Source organism: Hyla sarda, chromosome 7, assembly GCF_029499605.1.
Source record: "Hyla sarda isolate aHylSar1 chromosome 7, aHylSar1.hap1, whole genome shotgun sequence".
In the NCBI taxonomy this organism is placed as follows: domain Eukaryota; kingdom Metazoa; phylum Chordata; class Amphibia; order Anura; family Hylidae; genus Hyla; species Hyla sarda.
The window spans coordinates 87,702,734-87,710,640 of record NC_079195.1 but is presented as its reverse complement, the minus strand read 5'-3'; the positions used below and the strand labels follow the sequence as shown (position 1 = coordinate 87,710,640).

Sequence of the window (7,907 nt, the reverse complement as noted above, 5' to 3'; positions counted from 1 at the left end):
ATTTTTTGGGGGTGAAATAGGGAAAATGGGACAATTTACGTTTTTATTGGGGGAGGGGGTTTTCACATTTTTTTTACTTTATTTTTTAACTTTTTTTACTTTTATTTTTACACTTTAATAGTCCCCATAGGGGACTATTTATAGCAATCATTCGATTGCTAATACTGTTCAGTTCTATGTATAGGACATAGCACTGATCAGTGTTATCGGTCATCTTCTGCTTTGGTCTGCAGGAAGGCAGATCAGAGCAGAAGACGCCGGGAAGGCAGTGAAGGCAGGTGAGGGGACCTCCGGCTGCCGTGCTGGATGATCGGATCGCCGCAGCAGCGCTGCGGGCGATCCGATCATCCATTTTAGTGACCGCGATGCTGCAGATGCCGTGATCTGTATTGATCACGGCATCTGAGGGGTTAATGGCGGACATCCGCGCGATCGCGGATGTCAGCCATTACCGGCGGTTCCCTGGCTGCGATCAGCAGCCGGGACCTACCGCGCATGATCCGGGCATCGCTCCGATGCTCGCGGTTATGCTTAGGACGTAAATGTATGTCCTGGTGCGTTAAGTACCAGCTCACAAGGACGTACATTTACATCCTGCGTCCTTAAGGGGTTAAACACTGGGATAAGCATAACATAAAGGATAACTTTGCGCTTGTAGCTTCTTTATAAAGCTGGTTTTCGTTTTTTTTAGCTTTTATCTTTTTTAGCCTTTTAAGGTTTTCGATGCAGTGAGAAGTAGCTAGATTAATTTAATAACATTTATCATCTGACAAGTTGTGTGTCCTGTGCCAAAACTCTTCATTGAAGATTGTAAACACTGGAGCCTCTGAGGGACCTGTAGTTTTCAGCTCTTTATGTTCAAATTACAACCTTTTTTAACTCTTAAAAATTGAAAGGATTTTTTTCTCCTTGTACCATGATACAGGTACGACAGCCCAAAGAAGTGTCAATGGAACAATGGAAGGAGGCCTGTTAGTACGTTCAGATTTGTAGTCCCCACTAAGGTCACGGTCTTGATCACTGTGGCCATAGTGGGCAGAGGGTTTTTACAGGGGCTGCTTGCAATCTCTGAGCTGGCACAGTGAAAGGGAGGTTGCACTTAAAGGGGTTATCCAGAAATAGAAAAACACAGCTAATTTCTTTCAAATAAATCTCCCCGTCTGTCTCCAGGTTGGGTGTGGTTTTACAACTTGACTACATTCACTTCAATGGAATTGGGCTGCAGAACCACACCCAACCTAGAGACAGACAGGGAGCGTTTTTGATAGAAAGTAGCTCTGTTTTTCTATTCCTGGATAACCCCTTTAACTCAGGATAGTATCCATCATTTCCCCAGAGCACTGTCTCTGGTCGATGGTGTTTTGGGGTTCCCTTTCAAGTTGTGTGCTAAAAGGAATCATCCAAGATGGTGGCAAAGAATTTGTACATCAAATAGGATCAGGCTTAGCTGAGGCTCTAACGCGGATATCCAAGATGTAGGTGACTTTAAAGGGTCCCACAAACTGGTAATTCTTTACTCTAGAACCTTGTCACTAGTCCTGTTTGCTTACTGCCTGAGGCAGGCTGTAGACGACTTGGCTCATGGTATGGAAAATAGTTACCTGATCATGGCAGAGCTCAGAGGTAGAAAACACATCTGCTTGTCTCATTTGTCTGTACTGAATTCCCAATGACGAGGTGCAGATCCTAATAATTTGTCATTTGGAAGACATGCTGTACTAGGCCTTGTCCTGGGTCTTAATACATAGCTAAGGGCCTTGCTCTACTTCTTCCCAAAGGTTGGAAGTTTCCTTCCTTCTCTCCTCTCCTGCTCTCAAGTTTGGACTATGCTCTTAGCTGGAGATGAATTTGCCCCAAGCTGTCCTGGACTACCTTCCATTCACAACCTTTCATAAGGAGAAAGGCTTGCAAAATTAGTTTTCCTGGTATTAAAGCTATCCAGAACCCCCTTTAGTCTTAAAGTGCCCTACTGGATTTCTAAATTGTACTGCATCTCAATACACCACTGTGACGAGCTGGAAAAGTGCTGACTGATTTAGGGGCGCTACCGCTCCTATCCTATTTGCCTGTGCCAATGACTTTCTGCACAAAGCACACTGTCAGGTCTGTATTGGTTTGTGTTCGCACACAGCCTATTGGTTTTGCTGTGTGTGAACAGTTTTCTCTTCCCTGGGTTGGAAAGAGTTAAATGTCTTTATTTAATGTCAGCCCAGGCTAGCCTCTGGTTGCTGGTGATTACAGACAACTTCTTTGTACCCTGTCTTGCTAACATGTTGGACATGCGGCTAATGGAGGCTGGGTGAAACTCTGTTTGTTTTGTGCTTTTATCTACTATATCTGTTTTAGCAAGCACCTTGTATTTTCTGGGTTTTGCCATTTTATGTGCTATGCTCTTAGTAGATTTTAAGCTGTGTTTGTTTAGTCGGTTTTAGGATTTATTATCCTTCCTGTTATGTGTCTGTTTGTCTATGTCTGAGTATGCTCTGTATGTTATCCCTGTTTGGTATCCTGGTTCTGTGTTCCAGTGTGCACAGCATCCTATATTTATATACTGTTTGGTTGATCTGATCTTTGTCCTTTGTACTTGTACCTGTTCAGTGTGAACAGTGTCCTATCCGGCATCCCTGTTTCTGGTCCATGGGTGTCACGATTCGGCTGGCTGGAGGTGGATCCTCTGTGCCAGAGAGGGATTGGCGTGGACCGTGTTGGTGGACCGGTTCTAAGTTGCTACTGGTATTCACCAGAGCCCGCCGCAAAGCGGGATGGTCTTGCAGCGGCGATAGCAACCAGGTCGTATCCACCAGCAACGGCTCAACCTCTCTGACTGCTGAAGATAGGCGCGGTACAAGGGAGTAGACAAGAGCAAGGTCGGACGTAGCAGAAGGTCAGGGCAGGCAGCAAGGATCGTAGTCAGGGGCAACGGCAGGAGGTCTGGAACACAGGCTAGGAACACACAAGGAAACGCTTTCACTGGCACAATGGCAACAAGATCCGGCAAGGGAGTGCAGGGGAAGTGATGTATAAATAGGGAGTCCACAGGTGAACACACTAATTAAGCCTGCTGCGCCAATCAGTGGCGCAGTGGCCCTTTAAATTGCAGAGACCCGGAGCACGCGCGCCCTAAGGAGCGGGGCCGCGCGCGCCGGGACAAGACCGACGGGGAGCGAGTCAGGTACGGGAGCCGGGATGCGCATCGCGAGTGGGCGCCTCCCGCATCGTGAATCGCATCCCGGCTGAGAGAGACATTGCAGCGCACCCGGTCAGCAGGTCTGACCGGGGCGCTGCAAATGCGAGGAAGTTGCGAGCGCTCCGGGGAGGAGCGGGGACCCGGAGCGCTCGGCGTAACAATGGGGTTTTGGAGTCTACTGGAAGTTCCTGGGGGATTGTGGTTTCTTGTCTTGTGTTCAGTGTGAACAGTGTTCTATAATTATATCCTGTGTCTCTAGATATCCCTGTTACCTGTCCATGGGGAATCTGAGGAATTGAGAATTAGTACAAGATATCACCGTGCTCAAAGGTGGACTCTGGAAGATTGCGTTCTAGAATCAAGACATTCCTGTTTCTACTGGAGGTATCTGGGGTATCGCGATAATTCCTGTTTAGCTTTAGATCCGTTTCTGGTCCATGGACTTGGAGCTATTGGACGTTCTGGGGGATTATGCTATATTCCTGTCTGTTCCTATAGTCTGTTGATTTATCCGTTTTCCTGTCTGGTGTTTTGAACTCCATTTGTTATTAGTTCTTTTATTCTGATCTCTTGAGTTTTGTACATGTCTACTTATCTATAGTGACCTCTGTTCATGACCACTGTTCTATAGAGTCCCATGTTTATGACCACTGAGTCCTCTGTTCATGTCCGTCGATCTTTAGTGTCCTCTGTTCATGTCTGCGGATGGTGTCCTCTGAACTTATACACTATAGAGTTGTTGGTTCCTGTTAGTTTTCTGGTTGGTTACCGACTATTTATTAGTGTGTGTTTTTATTAGGCCCCAGCACTTTAGTTCAGGGAGGGACCGGTGCCCAATTGTCGATTCACCATTTAGGGTGGATGGGCAAGTAGGCAGGAAGAGTGGTATTTTTTTTATTATTTTCCGAGGCAAGTGCTCTCTATCACCCAAAGTTCAAGAAAAAGTGCAAATGTGTCACACAAAAAAAACGTGCACAAAGGATGCGGTCTATCGCTAAGCCCTTCTCCGACAGGAGAGAGGCCCCCCAACAAACCTACCCTTCACCTCTGGGCCAAAAGGCACCTGCAAGGATCCAGGTTCGATGCCCCTTTTCACCGAAGCTACTAAGGGCCCAAAAATGCTCCTGGCTTCAACCTAGGTACACCTGCTCCCTCCATGCAGCATCCATCCCACATCAATGGCCAGAGACTAAACCACTGATAAGAACAGATACTACACTTGATCTTAGCCAAAAGGCCGAGAAGCGAAGGAAGAGTTGTATTAGGGTCAGTTTAGGGCTCACTCTCCCTGTCCCCTGGTCCGTCCCTGACCCACACATTGTGCACACGGCACATATTCTGCACAATGCACTAGATAGGGAGAGATAATTACCTTTATTGGATTGTTGTCATTGTTAGTGTGATTGTCTCTATTGCTCCTCCCCCTGTTATGTTCCTTCCTATAAAAGGAGACACTTGTTCTTAACTAAAGAGAGGTTGATTTTTATATCTGAAGGCTGGTGTTGCCTGGTTCATTGGATAAGGGGATGCAATATTCTCTAGTTCTGCCTAGGTATATTGCCTGTGGTATGCTGGGGCTTGTCGTCTGGAAGGAGAAGTAGCTCTTGGCAAAGGGAGACACCGAGAGGTCCCTGGTTAGTCCGTCACAACCACATATTACGTTCAAGATCAGCAGACATGACATCATGGCTACCAATGCTAGTTCGAATGCTGACTGAATTTAATAGTAAACTATCATATGCTAGAACTCCCCTAGTGTACCTGTCATATAACAAAAACTTTTGACATGTCCTTAAGGCACATGTCCCTAAGACAAGTCAAAAGTTTTTTTCAAATGACAGTGCCCATTTAATAAAGGTAATTAAAATTGACTGATTGTCATTTATATTATTGTAAATTGGCTCTATGTATGCATCTACTTGCTCAGTGAGCTCTGTGTCCTAGTTTTGGCTAAAAATGCTGGCCAAAATATTGACCAAATATTCAGCATGAACACAGTCCATCACCATTGTAATACATTTTGGAAATTAGTCAAATGTAGTCACTAGCTATCTACATTTGGACCAATTGAAGTCAATGTGGCCTTTGCCTGTCTATGTTAGTATATGTTAGAATCCCATTCTAAAGGTAAACTGACAGCTGGTTCACCCACATTAAATCCAATACACAGGGTTATAGTGTTGGTGAACCAGATTAAAAATAATTTTTCACTCACTCGTAATGGCGCTTCCATTTTGGTAATACAACTGGTATACCCAGCATCCCTGCCTCCTTCTCCTCTGCTCCCATGTGCCCGCCCACCTTGTAAATATTCGTGAAATAGATATAGCAGCATCATACAGATAGAGCTGGAAGGGGAGGGGTCTGGAAGCTAGCAGGAGCAATTGAATAGGTGATGATGTCATTGTATAGTCCTGACCCAGGACTGACTTCCTCTGACACATTAAGCACTGTGATTTTCTGTGGGTCATACTGGTGATCACATGGCCCACATACAGTGTTGAAAATCATAGATGCATAAAAAAAATCTGGAGCACTTCTTTAACATTATGTGATACAATTGTACAAGTGTGACATTTATATTTTCCAACAATTTTTTTTATTTATGAAAAGTTTTAAAAGCTACCGTATATACTCGAGTATAAGCCGACCCAAGTATAAGCCGAGACCCCTAATTTCAACCCAAAATCCCAGGAAAAGTTATTGACTCGAGTATAAGCCTAGGGTGGGAAATACATCATCCCCCCCTGTCATCATCCAGACCCGTCATTAACATCCTCATCATCATCACCGCCTGTCATCATCCAGACCCTCATCATCATCACCTGTCATCATCCCCTTGTCATCATCCCACACATCCCCCCTTCATCATCCCCTTGTCATCACCCCCACCCCCCTTCATCATCCCCTTGTCATCATCCCACACACACACCCCCTTCATCATCCCCTTGTAATCATCCCACACCCCCCTTCATCATCCCCTTGTCATCATCCCCACCCCCCTTCATCATCCCCTTATAATCATCCCACACCCCCCCCTTCATCATCCCCTTGTCATCATCCCCACCCCCCTTCATCATCCCACACCCCCCCTTCATCATCCTCTTGTCATCATCCCACACCCCCCCTTCATCATCCTCTTGTCATCATCCGCCCTCAGTGGTCTTCAACCTGCGGAACTCCAGAGGTTTCAAAACTACAACTCCCAGCAAGCCCGGGCAGCCATCGGCTGTCCGGGCTTGCTGGGAGTTGTAGTTTTGAAACCTCCGGAGGTCCGCAGGTTGAAGACCACTGCGGCCTTCGACATCATCCAGCCCCCTCTCACCCCCTTTAGTTCTGTACAGTAGTCACCTCCGCTCGGCGCTGGTCCGGTGCTGCAGGACTGTCCGGAGAGGAGGTGGTCCGGTGGGATAGTGGTTCCGGACTGCTATCTTCACCGGGGGCACCTCTTCTACGCGCTACGGGCCCAGAATAGAGGCGTTGCCTTGACAATGACGCAGAAGTACATTGGCAATGAACGTACCTCTGCGTCGTTGTCAAGGCAACGTGACTATTCTGGGGCCGGGCCCGAAGCGCTTAGAAGAGGCCTCCCCGGTGAAGATAGCAGCCCGGAACCACTATCCCACCGGACCACCTCCTCTCCGGACAGTCCTGCAGCACCGGACCAGCGCCGAGCGGAGGTGAGTACTGTACAGAACTAAAGGGGGTGAGAGGGGGCTGGATGATGTCGAAGGCCACAGTGGTCTTCAACCTGTGGACCTCCGGAGGTTTCAAAACTACTACTACTTGCTGGGAGTTGTAGTTTTGAAACCTCTGGAGGTCCGCAGGTTGAAGACAACTGCGGGTGGAGAGTTCACTCGAGTATAAGCCGAGGGGGGTGTTTTCAGCACAAAAAATCGTGCTGAAAAACTCGGCTTATACTCGAGTATATACGGTAATTAGAAATTGTGATAATAATTGTAGTTATCTGGCATTAGAAAACTACTCAAGTTCCCTAGAACAGTTTATGAACAGTAAGAGGCCATCCAGTAATACAGATACTGCCAGGCTTGAGTTATAGTCTCAATAAAAAGAGTGAAGCTGTTTTAAAAGGGTTTAGTACTTCTTTATGGGCAGCAAATGGGGTGGGATACAACTCCTAATATGCAATCCATCCAGTTTTTGGCTTACTATGCCAGTCACATAACTTGCAGGAGACAGCACTGCAGACACAGGAGAGCACATCCCATTCTGGTGCTTCTTTACATGAATGTTACTTTTTTGCTTGCTTGCCAGCTGCTTGTTCCATCTTAAACGATTTTTAATGACTGCTAAGTAGGTGATCATTAGAAATTATTACTTGTGACAGTGCATTGCACTTACCATCTGCTACCATCATTTCCCAGAAAAATTTTATATGTTGCACTTTACATTCAACACCTATTAGCCATTTGATGTGCCCCATATCCTAGAAATTGACCGCCTGTATGTTTTCAGCAATATAAGGTTATGTGCAGCACTTTATTTTATGTACTTTATTTAAAAATGTATTTTAACCCCTCGAAAACACATCGATTGTACAAGCAAAATGGGTCTCAAACATATAAATGTTTTTTTTGCCAATTAGACCAACTTTTGAGTGATTTTTTAACTTTTTATTTCTTGTATATGAGTTTGATAAATTCAAATCCTTTAAAAAGTACCTGATAATGTTCACCAACATTAAAAGGGGTACCCCCCC

General features: G+C 45.8%; 1 pseudogene; it reads right to left on the bottom strand.

The window, feature by feature from the left end:
• Nucleotides 1–4,303: 4,303 nt before the first annotated feature.
• Nucleotides 4,304–4,436, bottom strand: LOC130283565 (U2 spliceosomal RNA; annotated as a pseudogene).
• Nucleotides 4,437–7,907: the final 3,471 nt, after the last annotated feature.